The sequence below is a fragment of the Echinops telfairi genome, unplaced genomic scaffold, assembly GCF_000313985.2.
Source record: "Echinops telfairi isolate 266 unplaced genomic scaffold, ASM31398v2 ScPeMD7_3;HRSCAF=10, whole genome shotgun sequence".
NCBI lineage: Eukaryota > Metazoa > Chordata > Mammalia > Afrosoricida > Tenrecidae > Echinops > Echinops telfairi.
Genome location: NW_022103899.1, coordinates 57,968,122 through 57,982,265, shown reverse-complemented (window position 1 = coordinate 57,982,265; position 14,144 = coordinate 57,968,122). Strand labels below are relative to the sequence as shown.

General features: G+C 50.7%; 1 protein-coding gene across 3 annotated transcripts in view; it reads right to left on the bottom strand.

The window, feature by feature from the left end:
• COPS7B (COP9 signalosome subunit 7B) overlaps window positions 1-13,572 on the bottom strand; it is a 29,287-nt gene extending 15,715 nt beyond the window's left edge. Inside the window, exon 1 of one of the 3 annotated variants that reach the window (XM_045295863.1) lies at window positions 13,373-13,572. The gene's annotated coding sequence lies outside the window, so the exon portion shown is untranslated. Of the gene's footprint in view, window positions 1-2,201; window positions 2,303-2,363; window positions 2,388-13,372 lie in introns of those variants that run through there. The other 2 variants (XM_045295865.1, XM_045295864.1) reach the window with 2 other exon arrangements.
• Window positions 13,573-14,144: the final 572 nt, after the last annotated feature.

Here is a 14,144-nt window from a genome sequence, read left to right as displayed (position 1 = left end):
TTGGACTCTGGGTTGCTTTGACTCAGAATTCACTCAGTGGATTTGAGGTTTTGTCCTCATTTGGATGTATGATACACATTTAGTAAAGGCCTTTTCATTCCTATGTGCTGTTCTCCCAGGGCAGCACCTCCTACGCCTGACATCTGATCAGAGGCCAAGACACACACAGGCAGCAGTTTCTCAGTCACTGCTTTATACCCATCTCCCGGACTGCCCCTGGGTTAGGAAGCAGCAGGTCCTGCCTATCCACAGCAGTTACCTCTTCTAGTGGTGGGACTCCAATAGGAAAACCCCGTGCACGGTGCGTGGCCGCCTCCTAGGTGACATGTGAGCAACATGACTTTCGAACGCATACAAAATCACAGGAAAGCAAGAGTGGTGAAGAAGTGAATTAATGGCTCTTCTAGCCATTTTTCTATCACTCCTTCCAAATGACTGGTGGCAGCATGCAAATAAGGCATAGAGCACTCTAACTGGAGGATGGATCAGTTTTGCCATTCCTTTGAGTAGAAGTGAGCCAATCAAAAGCTGGAACAGTGCGAGTCCCACGACCAAGAAAACCGAGCCAACAGTGGGGCACAATCCAGATCCCTGCCTGAAGTGACAGAGGCAGGAAAGGCCGGGGTCTGGGGACCCTAAGACTGAGCAGAGGAGCCATGTCACTGAGGCAGAGCAGCAGGTGGGCTTCCTGGCCCAAGGAGGAAGAGGCCAAGGGACAGCATGACTGTGGGGCTGAAGACCGGAGCCCTGGCTGTGTTTTGAGAAGAAGCGCGCTATGGACCAAAGATTGTGTCCTCAGTGTTTTCCGATTGTCACCTGTTAACTTCCCTAATAGCGACCCATATATCCGAGAAGCACAAAAGTTGTCTGAATAGCATCAAAGAAAGGAGGGTGGGGTATGTCTGACCTCTTCCTTGAGGCAGTCAGCCTTGAGCCACTGTGGAATTGGATACTCCTTCGCCCTACAGAAGCTGGAGGAGTCAACAGAGATTTGGGAAAACAATGGAGATATTGTGTTGCCATCCTGAAGACGCTGGGTACAGAAAGGTCTCTCAAGTGGGTAATCTAACATATTGTACATATGTGGATACACACTGTACCAGGAGGTTTCTTTCAAAAAGTTCACAGACAGATCCTAAGGTCGGTACCACTGCTTTGTGAAAAGGTGCCCCTCACACTCACTCTGCATGAGTCCTAAATAAGAAGATTACTCCTCTGGGAATAAACTTAAGGACAGAGGTGGAATGGAGTGGAGGTGAGAACATTCCAAAGAAGGGTAGTTTGGTTTAAGAGAAACAAAGTTTCCCTGTGGAAAGAGACACAAGGGAGCGGCGGCCTTACAAAGTATTGGAAGAACAAGTGTCACCTCACTTAAGGCGGTCTTAGCAGGAACAGGAAACGTAGGTGGTGAGGAACAAGGGGGGTTGGAGGGAATCTCTGGTGGAGCACTCGTTACCTGCTGGGCTGGTAACCACAAGGTCAGCAGTTTGATAGCACCAGCCACTCTGCGAGAGAAAGATGAGGCTTTCTACTCCGTTAATAGCCACGGTCTCAGAAGCCCCACAGGCACAGTTCTGATCTGTTCTATAGGGTCACTATGAGTCAGAATGGGCTCGATGGCATTGACTTTGGAGTTTGAAAGATGGAACCTTTAAGGAGGGGATGGGGAGAGGGGAGAGAAGGGGATGGTGGCGAGATAATTGTTAGGGGATGAAAGAGGGGAAGCCCCTTCCACGTGGATCCGTGTTAGGAGACAGGATGGAAGTGGTGAAGAAGTGGTAAAGAAAGGGACAGAAGCTTCCGTCCTTCCCCCCGAGACCTCACTAAGGAACGGAGCCCGTGGAGGCAGGAAGCCCAGGTGATGCGGGTGTTCTCCGGGAGGAGGCTAGGGGCAGGAGCCACAGACTGCTGTCCCAGGAGGGCGCTATTCTGATGAGCGGGAGAAAGGCGAAGGGGCAGCCTTTGGGGAGTCAGGAAGCGAGTGCAGACTCGGTGCGGAAGCCCGGGGCGGTGGGCCGGGCAGGACTTGGGACTCGGCGGCGGTCGGCAGGCCCGGCCGCGGGTGGGCGCGGAGTGAGGAGCTGCGGGGCGTGCTCCCCGGCGGGGGCGGGGCGGCTTTCCCAGCAGCGGCGTGAGGCTGGGCCGGCCGGCGGAGTCGGCACGCTGCCCTCCGCGCTGCCCTCCCTCTCGCCAGCCTCTACCTGTCGGCGCCGCCTCTCTGTCTTCCGAGTCGCTGGCCCGGCCTCCCAGCGTCTACCCGCAGGTTGTCAAGCGTCCATGGTCGGCCCGGCGTCCGGCGCTTTTATGCCTCCGCCAACCCGTTGCTAGTGCCGTTCCCCCCCGGAAGCCTCCTCCTGCCGCACCTGAGTTCCGCCCACACGAGGTTCCCCCGCCGCGTTCGCCGCCAGGGGCCTCTGGGAGAGCCTGGGGGGACAGAGCAGGAAGGGGCGGGGCTGGAGCCCGGAACTGGGTGGGGAGGAATCCAGGAGGGGCCACCTCCGGAGGCCTGGTACCTGAGCCACCGCGATTACCAGCCTGGGCTGGAAATCCACCCCTTTGGCTATGTTTCATTCGTTAGGCGCGCCCTATGGCCATTAGGACCACATTCTGAATAGGAGTCCGGCTTACGTGTTGGGCTGCTAACCTCAAGGTCAGCCGTTCAAAACCAACAGCTGCTCCATGGATGAAACGAGTCATTCTACTCCCACAAGAGAGAGACAGTGGAAACCCACAGGCAGTCCTATAGGGTCACCATCGGAATCGACTCGATGGCAGTGAATGTCCATCCCCCACCCCACCCCCCAAGTATCAGGAAGCTATCTGGTTACAATTTGGGGCTACTAACCTCAGAGTCATGAATTCATCAGCTCCTCCCATGAGGCTGTCTTTTTCCACAAAGATTTGAAGTCTCAGAAACTAACTCTTGGGTCACTGTGAACCAGAATTGACTCAATTACAATGGAATTTGGGGTTTTAATATTATTCGATGACCTGCAATATTAGCACCATTTGTGCAAGTGAGTTAATTAAGCTTCAAAGCTAAAACTTAGTAAATGGCACAGCTGGCACTGGAGTTCAGCTCTCAACTTCTATTCAGAAAATATCTTAGCATGAAGCAGTGGTGAGCTGAGCCAACAATGGCCGTGTGGCCACAATGTTGCTGAAGGAGCTGCGCTTAGAGCTCCAGCTCCTGGGGAGACAGCTAAGTAGTGGCATGCCAGTGAACATTTCGGGTCCAGAGGAAAAGAACCCTCTGAGGCTAGGTGTTTGGCGGGACTCACATATCTCAGCATCTAGATCACTTGCTGGGTGCATACAATTTAGGGTGCCTGAAAATGCCGTAAGTATAGGAACCAGGAATCATCGTGATACAGGTAGCATCCAAGTACTGTGCCAAGCCATCACCCCCAAGTCAATTCAAGCTCACAGCAATTCTAAAGGGCCAAGCAGAGCTGATCCACGGGGTTTCTTCCCAGACTGTAAATCTTCCCAGAAGTAGACTGCATTATTCTCTGATGGTGGAGTGGCTGGGCAGTTCACACCGACTTCTTAATTAGCCAAGCACTGAAAACATTCCTCTCACCCAAAAACAATCACACTCACTGCCAACGAGTCAATTCTGACTCATAACAACCCTACAGATGGGGTAGAACTGTAACCAAGACTATAACTCTTTATAGCAGTAAAGAGCTCTTTCTCCCACAGAACGGCTGGTGGTTTCAAACTGCAGACTTTGAGGATCGAAGTTCAATGTGTAACCACACCACCAGGGCTCCTGTAGGGCTCCTTAAATAAGGCTCCAAAACAATCTTATATAGGTTTTCCAAGGCTGTAAATCTTTATGGGCGTAGACAGCCTAATGATTTGAACTGCCAACCTTGCCGTTAACAATCAAATGCCTAGCCCATGGTGCTACCAGGGCTCCTTACATAACATACCAGCCAACCAACCAACTTATTGCCATCAAGGTGGGTTGGAACTGCTGACCCTGTGGTTAGCAGCCCGATGCATAACGTACTCCACCACTAGGGTTCCTCTTAACACAAAAAAACAAAATACTGCCAAGGAGTCGATGCTGATTCAGAGAACCCCTGTAACTGTTTATGGTAGTTAGTAGAAAGCCCAGTCTTTCTCTCTCAGAGCTATTAGTGGCTTCGAACTGCCAACCATGAAGATCACAGCCCAACTCATAACCCCGACACCATCAGGGCTCCTAAATAATACACAGGGAGCCAGAAATACTCTATTCCAGTTTAAAAAACAATGCCAAGAGTCAAAAGTTTTTATAGTCTGACCCTTATGATATACCATCTCCTATAATAAATACCCTGTAAGGACAGGAGTGTTTGGTACACACCCATTCTTCCAGGTCAGACAATGATACAGCTTCCTCAGATGGCTGCACGCACCTTCAGTGGGAAGGAGCTGCCCAGTAAACCCCAGGAGAGGAAAATGCAGGTGGGCATTATATGTCCCGTGGACATATAAAAGTACCAATTAGTTAAGTGCTGTGAAAGTGAGCTGGCTATGCTTTGGGAGCTGAGACAGTTAAAGTTTATTGTGCCAACGTGGCCAATAAACACGTGGGGTTAATTGAAGTGCGGAGAGATAAATGGCTCAGTGAGTCTCGCCTTTCTAGTTCTCAGGTCTCTTGCTTTGTGATGGTCGGACCAGGGTGCAGCTGCCTTAGCAAGTTCCCTGCTTCAGCTGGCTAGGCTCACTTCCTGCAAGACATCCCCTAGGAGAAGCCACATGGACCTACCCGGATGCAGCCCTTGGGTGCTGGAGCAGCCGTGTGGAGACCCCTACCAGTACTGAGATATTTACATATTCACTGACTCGGCTTTCCTCCTGCAGTTGGCATCACTGCGTGTGTTTTGTGAGATGGAGGAGGACTTTGTGGATTGGTATCGGACATATGGGCTAATGTTGGACTTGTGGGCTTGGGCAGCACTGGGTTGGGATGTTTTCTTGATGTGCACTTAACCTTTATATAAAACTCTCTCCTATATGAGTTTCTGTGGATTTGTTTCTCTAAAGTACTCAGACTAACACGGGAGCACAGAAGAGAATACATTTTGGGGCGTTTTAGGCACTATCCTGGCAAAAAAAAGTGGAAGGAAAAGGAGCGTTTCCAGCATGGGAGCAGTGCCCACTGTCACAGAGGCCTGAACGTTGCAGCAAACTCGGATGCAGAAAAGAAACCCAGAGTGACTGGCACCTGATACCAAGAAAAGCAGGTGGGGGAGGCTCTAGAGTCAGGCCACGGAGGTGTTTCGAACCACCAACGTGCCAAGCTCTACCCCTAGGAGAAGCTGAGCCATGACAAAAGCCCTTCTTTGAGAATCCAGAGCCCTGTGAGCTATAGGAGGCAGCTAGCTACAGGCTCTTCTAATTCTGCCCAGGGAGGGCTGGTACCCTGGAGCAGGTGAAGCTGGTGAAGAGGCTGAAAGAGTGAGCAAGCAAATCGCAAAGGGCTGACACCAGGTGCAGTGGTTTGTACTTCAACTCAAAAAGGAAACTCACTGCCATTGAGCCGATCCTGACTCACAGGGACCCTGTAGGACAGAGCAGAACTGACCCCTGTGAATTTTTACAGGAGTAGAAAGCTTGGTCCTTCTAGTGGTTTCAAACTGCTGACTTCATGGCTAGCCCAAGGTATGCCGTCAGGGCTCCTCGTTTACTAAAAGGTGCTGGAAACTACTTTGGGGAGAGGTTTGAATACTCGGGGGTTTGAAATGTTCGCTCCAGTTGCCATAGCAAGTGAATTTCGATGTGGAGGCTGGAGGGAGGGATCCCAGGGAGTAACTGCAGGATTCCACACAAGAGATGGCGAGATTTTGAACAAAGGAAGGGGTAGCTGGCCATGGAAAAGCAGGAGCCCTGCTGGGGACATTCGGCCCCAGGTTCTCTGACTCAGTACTGTCGTGGTCGTCGGATCAATGCCGACTCATCATGACCTCCTGGTGCAGGGGAGAACTGCCTGGTGACTTTTGAAGACTGTCACTCTTTACAGGAGTAGAAGGCCCCTCGGAGCTGCTGGTGGTTTCGAAATGCTGGCCTTGTAGATCGCAGCGCAATGTGTGACTGCTATACCACTGCCACTGGGCCTTCTTATGGACTCTCTAAGACTTAAGTAGAGGAGCAGCGAAAAGAGGAAGGCCCTCAATGAGCCGGTGGACACAGTGACTGCAACAATGGGCTCAAATGGAAGAACGGTGGCGAGGATGGGTGGGGCCTTGCTCTGTTGTACATTGGGTCACTGTGAGTCGAACCGGCTCAATGGCACCTAATACTAACACCTCTAAGGCTCGGTGACCAGCTGCCCGCAGGGAGAGGGAAGGAGGGTCCACCCAGCGTTCTGGCTTAGAAGGAGTTGTCTGTAAACAGGGCTGTGGAAGGGGCAGAGGTTGGGAATAGGAGGAAGGCCAGTTTGGTTTGAGAGGCTAAGTCTGTCTGGGATGCAGGTGTGCACACAGACCGGCAGTGTGTGGGAGAACAAGGGATGGCCGTGGATGGATGGCCCAGGGTATAGCTGAAGCTCTGGGTGGGTGTCTACAAAAGATGGAGGCCACAGAAAACCACTGAGGAGGAGACCAGTCCAAACCAAAAACCAAAAACCCAAAACCCATTGCCCTTGAGTCAGTTCCGACCCATGGCGCCCCTACAGGACACAGCAGAACTGCTCCTTGTGGTTTCTGAGCCTGTGTACCTTTAGGGTTTTGTGTGCCTGGCGGTGAGCAGAGGAGGGGCTGAAGCACTGGTGGGTATTTCCGAGGCTACGGCTGGATCTGTGGGTGAGCCAACCTGAAGGAAGCCTGTGTGTGAGGTGTAAGGAGATGGGGGTGGGGAGTGAAGTCTTCACCGGAACTCCTCCCTGGGAGAGTGCTGGGGTGGTTGGAATGAACCTTGATAGGCAGCTTGAGTGGGGAGGGCAGAAGGGGTTAACCTCCCCCACACTCCAGTAGCCACACTTCCAAACCCACTGCCGTGGCATCCTTTCGGCATCCTTTCGGATTCGCAGCAGCCCTGTGGGACACAGCTGATATGCCCCATGGAGTCTCTGAAGCTGCACTGTACACTGAAGCCAACTTTCACCTCTTTCTCCTGTGATGCAGTTAATGGGTTTGAACTGCTGATCTTTCGGTTAGCGGCTGAGTGCTTAACCACTGTGCCTTAGGTAACCACTGGTGATTATTACGCACCTTCTAAGGAGGGAAGAGGTGCATCTGTGAACAGTAGGCCTTTGGTGGGGGGGGAAGGGGCGGTGCAAGAGCTACCCAGTTCCTTCTCCCCACCCTGCTCAGTGCTGCACACCCCAAGCCCACTGTTAGCCAGACATCCCAACTCCAAGTGACCCTGTGGGACAGGGCCGAACTGGCCCACGGTGTTTCCAACACTGTACACTCTTACGGGAGCCGAGGGCCACATCTTACTCCTTTGGAGCACCTGGCAGGTTTGCACCGTCCACCTCTCCGCAGCTGAGTGTTTTAATCACTGCGCCAGTGCTTCCCAAAATGGGCAATACTGGCCCCTGGGCCCTGGACCAAGCCCGGGGAGCTGCAAAAGCGGACAGCTTACACATTCTCCTAGATTACAGCTACAGCACGAGAGGTTTTCATTGAAGTGGACTGGGGGCTGGCAGAGAGCACTGGAAAGAGTGGGGGGGATCGGCCACACAGTCTGGGAACCTGTGCTTTCCATAAATGACCTACAAACATGAACGGCTCCAGGGATGACGGCGCCCTCCTCGCACCCTCACTGGTGGGCCTCTCCCCGACCCTCCCAGCTCTGTCTCCCCCATGCCCAATGCCTGGCCTGTTCAGGCTGAGCACCCCACACTTGCCCTCCCTGATGCCAGGGCCTGCTGCACTCCAGCTCGCTCTCCCAGCCGCAAGGCCCCTCGTCTCAGATTTGCGTGTTAAAATCTTACCAGCCCGGGGCGGGGTGGGGGATATGTCTTCACCTGGATGCAAAAAAGCACTGACATAAAAGAAGCGCCTGTGTGGAAAAGTCAGTCCCTCAAAACTCTGAAAAGAGAAAGACCATGAGACCCAGCCCGTTCCACTCCTAGGCACAGACCCCAAGGGCTTGAGAGTGCAGATTCAGACACCCCACCCCAGGGTCCACTGCAGCCCGGTCGTAATGCCTAAAAGGTGGAAACCACCTAAATGCCCATGGGCAGGTAACGGGATCGACAAAACGTGGCCCGTACACACTGGGGAGCACTGCTTGGCCAACCGGAGACATGAAGTCTTGATACGTGCTGCCGTGTGGATGGAGCCGGGGGATGTTATGCTGTGGGAAATAAGCCAATCACAAAAGGGTAACGACTGTGTGGCTTCCCTTAGATATAAAGAAAGGGTAAATGCATAGAGACCACAGTTTGTTAGCAGTGACCAGGGCCAGGAGGTTAACATTGATGGAAAGATCACGTGAATCGGGGTGGGGGTGGATTGCACAGCCCATCATTATAATTGTTGTCAGGAAGTTGTACTCCCAAGAAGCACAAGGGACTTGGTCTCTTGGTTTGGGGACATTTGGGTGGTGGTTTCCAGGGCATCCCAGTTATTTGGCCTAATGGGTTTAAGGCTTTTGGTCCCCCTCCCAGCTGTAGTCGATTGCCTAGAGTCTTAGGCACAATAATCGATCTCACTTTACCTGGAACAAGAGAGGACAAAAGAGAGTCGGGAACAGGTGGAGAAAATGGAATGTTCATAGAGGCCAGTTACCTCCATGAACAACTGCCGCCTTTGCCAGGAGGCCGGAAGAACCGGATGGGGCCCAGCTCTCATGACTGGGTGTTTTAATCAAAGATTTCATAGTTAAATCCTGATCAAAAGGTGGGAAATGTAGAACATAAATTTGAATTTTCATGGATTCAGACAGGCAGGCGCCGTGAAGGCTGAATGAACCTTGGAGACTGCTTGTCTTTATACCTGAAACCAAAACTATGAAGTCTTCTTTAACTTCAAACGGTAGTTTAACTGTTGTAATGGCGTGACCATTGTTGCTGCTTAACCATTAAAAAATAGTGGTCGCTTTGAGTCTTATGTTCCTTTGAGGATGGTCTGCATGGAATCGATAGACAACAGGAACTGTAAAGATCAGACAGGAATCTTGTAGGGCAGTGAGTGGATGTGACCGGAGAGAAACAACTCAGAAAAGGAGGACAGACGAGGAGGGCTGCCCCACTCAAAGCCTGCACGCGCTGTCACTGCACCGTACACACTGCGGTATGTGTGCTAAACACATACTGTGCGTGTCCTCAACAAGAGACACTGGCCAACCGCACTTCACTAAGATTAAGAAGTTCCTTCGAAGAAAAGATACTATTCAGAGAAGAAAATGACAAACCAACGATATTGAGACAGTCAAACCTCCAACAGCCGAGACCCGAGTCAGAGACGGGAAAACCCAAATCCTTCCTGCTCATAGAGGACAGTGGACAAGTGACAGAGCTGCACCACGTCCAGGGCAGGAAACTTGAGACCCAAAAGGCCAAGGCATCCATCTCGCGCTCTGGTACTCACAGACAGTCACTGTAGTTACAAAGAGTCTAGCAGACCAGTAACTCCATATGCAGATGATTTCAGAAGGTAAAATCAAGAAGGCTCAACAAAAAGTGTGCATGAGACTTGCACAGGTACTGCACAAATGACCAGTAAATACACAGTCAAGAAAGACATGGCCGTGCATCCACTCTGACTCACATCAACCCTAGAGGGCAGAGTCAATCGCCCACGGAGCAGCTAATAGGTTCGAACCATTGCCCTTCCAGTTAGGAGCTGAGCACATAACCACTGCACTAGTAGGACTCCTAAATGGCGAGTGGGGCCTATGGTAAGGGACTCCACATTTAAAAAATAAAAAGAGTAAAAGCCATCATGAGGTAGTCTAATTGGCCACATGGCTGAGATTAAAAACCGTGACCTGACTCTACATTGAGAAGAATAAGGAGCAGGAGAGCTCTCTCCCATCAGGCTCTCTCTTACATTGGTACAATCACAATGGGAAACTATTTGGAAATATTTACTAAGACCCATCACATGTATACCCTAGAGGCCAGTCCTAGAAGTGAGTGGACACGCCCACCAAAAAGACACACATACAGTCACTGCAGTTTTGTTAGTAACCCCAAGTTGATGACAACCCAAAGGTCCAACAACAGTTGTTAGTTGTTCAGTGCCATCAAGTCAGTTCCAACTGCTGGCAGCCCTATGTACGATAAACAAGACACTGTCCCAGCCTGCACCATGTACGATAAACAAGACACTGTCCCAGCCTGTACCATCCTTACAATTGTTATGCTTGATGCCCTCTTGGCAGCCTTTGTATAAATCCATCTTGTTGAGGGTGCTCCTCTTTTGTGCTGACCAGCTCTACTTAACAAGCACAATGTACTTTCCCAGGACTGGCCCCTCCTGATAACATGTCCAAAGTACACGCGATGAAGTCTCTCCATCCCTGCTCCTAAAATTTGTTTCTTCTTCTTCTGGCAGTCCATGGTAATATCAACATTCTTCTCCAATACCATAATTAGAATGCATCAATTCTTCTTTGTCTTCCTTATCCACTGTCCAATTTTCACATGCATGAGACGAATGAAAACACCATGGCTTAGATCGGGCGCGCCTTAGTCTGCAAAGTGACACCCTTGTTCTTCAACACTTTAAAAAGTCTTGGGCAGATTTACCCAATGCAATACATCATTTGACTTCCTGACTTGTTTCCATGAGTGTTGATTGTAGATCCAAGCAAGATGAAATCCTTGGCAACTTCAATCTTTTCTCCATTTACCATGGAGCCTATTGATCCAGCTGTGAGGATATGGGTTTTCTTTACATTGAGTTGTCATCCAGACTGAAGGCTGCAGTCCTTCCATCTTCATCAGCAAGTGCTTCAAGTCCTCCTCACTTTCAGCAAGCAAGGTTGTATCACCTGCATATCACAGGTCGTTAATAAGCCTTCTTCCAATCCTGATGCCAGGTTCTTCTGTATATGTGTGTTAGTCGGGTAGAATAAAGAAACAAATCCAGGGAAATTCATATATGAATAGGAAAGAGCTTTATATAAAAAGTAATTGTACATTAAGAAAACATCCCAGCTCATTCCAGATCAAGTCCCTAAGTCTGATATTAGCCCATATGTCCAGTACCAGTCTGTAAATTCCTCTTCAGACTCACACAACACACGCAATGACACCGATTGAAGGAAGATCACAGGCCAGTGGGTAGACAGTCTTGTGGATCCAGTGGTGGTGGAAGCATCTCAGCGCTGGCGTGGGTCTCGTGGCTCCTCCAGCTCCAAGGCTCTGGGTGCCATTAGCATAGCTCCATCTGGCTTGTCAACAGGAAAGTCTGGCAGGGAGTAAATGAATGTCCCCACCTCCAGCAAGCCATTTATCTCTGTAGTGCCTCCAAATGAGGTCATCAAGCTGCAACCTGACTGACAGGCTAAACTCACCCTCTTCACTCTTAATAGTCTCAAGTTGACAACAGATTATGTAACTACCACAATATGGTCCAGCCAAATACATTGTGGTGTATACATTTCATGGGTTAAAAATAAAACATGGCCGTTGAGTCAATTCCAACTCATAGCACGCCTGTAGGATAAAGCAGAACTGCTCCCTAGGGTTTCCATGACTCTGATCATCAGAAGCAGACAATCACATCTTTTAACAGTGAGTTTGATCTTCAACAAACTACAACAGGGCCGACCTCCTAAAAGACTGTCCCTGTGAGTTTCTGAAGCTGTAACTCTTTATGGGCATCGAGAACCCCATCTGTTTCTCTCGGAGTGGCTGACGGTTAGCAGCCCAACTTGTAACCCCTCAGAATACTACTCAGCAATTTAAAAAGAAAAGCCACGGCTACACACAAAATAGATGAATCTCACACAAAAATACCGATGACCCAAAAAAAGCCAGATCAAGAAGATTACATGCTGTATGGTTACATTTCAATGGAATTCAAGAACAGTCAACAAACCGATCAACGGTGACAGATGTCAGGTGTAGTATCATCTGGGGCTGGGAAGGTGCGGTACTGATCGGAAAGGGACCTGAGGGGCGTTGGAAATGGCTTATATTTTTATTTTGGTGGTGATGACACAGGGAGATGCATCTGTGAAAATCTGTCTCCTAACTGTATGTATATTTCACCTCACCAGCAAAAAACCTTAAGGATTTTTTTTTTTTTGGTAGATAAAAGTCCTACCCATCCTTCAGGTTCAAATATTACTGCATCCCTAAAGTTTTGCCATCAGGACCTCCATAGCAATCTAATGTCATTTCCTTCATACCCTTTATCCCATCAAAGAAAAAAACAAACTCATGGTCATTAAGTCAATACTGACTCATAGCAACCCTACATATAGGTCAGGGGAGAACTACCCCTGTAGGTTTCTGAAGGTGTAACTCTTTATAGGTGTAAAAAGCCTCATCTTTTTCTGTCTAGCAGCTGGTGGTTTTGAATCTCTGACCTTGTGTTTAGCAGCCTAATTCCTAACCACTATACCTGGGCTCCCCCATTTATCCCACTCCACTTTAAATCTAAGCGTCGACTCCTGAATGTCCTCTAAATCGATGGTTGGCGTCCTGGGGGCCACTTCTTTCACCTTTTACCCACATAATGCCTGGGCAAACAACGGAAACTGAAAACGTTTGCCAGATCACATGGAAGAAAACACTGGGGGGGGTGGTGCCAAATGGGTGAAAAAGAGGACAGGAAGAGGCGAGCACACTTGGGAAAGCAGACAGGATGTCGCCAAGGAAACCTTGTCGTGCAGCGGTTTTACCAGTTCCTGAAATCAAATGTCACGTTGACAACGAAGGAAGCCATCAAAACTCTCACCTAGACTGAAGACACACACCGAGCCCGCTCCTTCACTTGCAGGAAATCCACCCTGTAAGTGCTTACCTAACCTCTGCGGGTGTTGCAAGCCTGGACGGGAAAACTACATGAAAATTTTGTTGACAAAAGATAATAACAATCACATGGCCGGCCAAACCTCTAAAAATATCTCCGCCCCAGTGTGGTGCAAAGAGCCCAGGCTGCGGGTCAAGAGACGCGGGGCCAATTTTAACTGCCCCAGCTAGCAGTGACCTACGCCCAATCTCCGTCTTCCCGGGCCTCGATTGTAAGACAACAGGGGGGTTGGATTAGCAAATTCTCTCGGGTCTCTTCCTGTGTTGATATTCTGAGCTCAAGTTCATAAACCTCCCAGTCCAACGCAGGAACACGTCAGAAACATCTGCAGCCCACATCAAAGTCGCCCCGAACCAACACACAAGAGGAATGTGAAGGAGTCATGCTGTTAGCCTTTATCATGGTTAATCGGTGATGTTGTTTGTTGTTTTCAGCCTTACCACGATTTGCAGGAGAATGCTGAGTTCCATGCAAACAGAAGTTAGCTCTCTGTGGGCTGTCATCTTCATTTCAAGGTGCGGAAGGTCTTCCTGCCAGGTCTCAAGTCTCGGGATTCCGAAATTAGGAAGAGCTGCGGGCGGGTTAAAGAATTTGCGCACACTGCGCGGCACACTGGAGTCGAAGTTACAGGGAACGGAGTGCAGGGGATGCTGGGATTTGTAGTCCGTGGGCTCCTCTGTTGCACGCCGGGGTCTGTGGTCCCCTGGGCGCGCCAGGGGGGTGCTGGGAAATGTAGTCTCGGCCACATCGTCCGGTGCAACCCGTTGTCATCTCCGAGCCCCAGTGTGCCCAGCGACGGGAGCAGGCCCCTGGAGTCTTTGTAGCTGTGAAGCCAACCCTCCGCTGGGGCAAACTCCAGGCAACAACACCCGGTGAAAATTTTGTCCTAAGGGACTTCCCGGGAAGGGCCCTTCCCACTGACGTCCCCCATCCCCCTGCGAAGCCGCTGAGTGTTTCTATTGGCTGACCGGGATGCCAATCTCAGAAGTGAGCTTTCCCATTGGCCACGGGGGCGGACGCCGGGAGGCTAGAGGGAAGGAGAAGGGATAAGGAGCGGGAGCTGAGGGGAGGGAGAGGCCGGTCCGGGTCTGGCCGCTGCCGCTACTCGCCCGAGGTCTTCTGGCCGGGCTGCGGCTCCGTCCTCGGCTCCTGGACACCATCTGCGAGGCTCCGCCGGGCCAGCGTGGAAGAGCCGCGGGCGGCGGCCGCCGC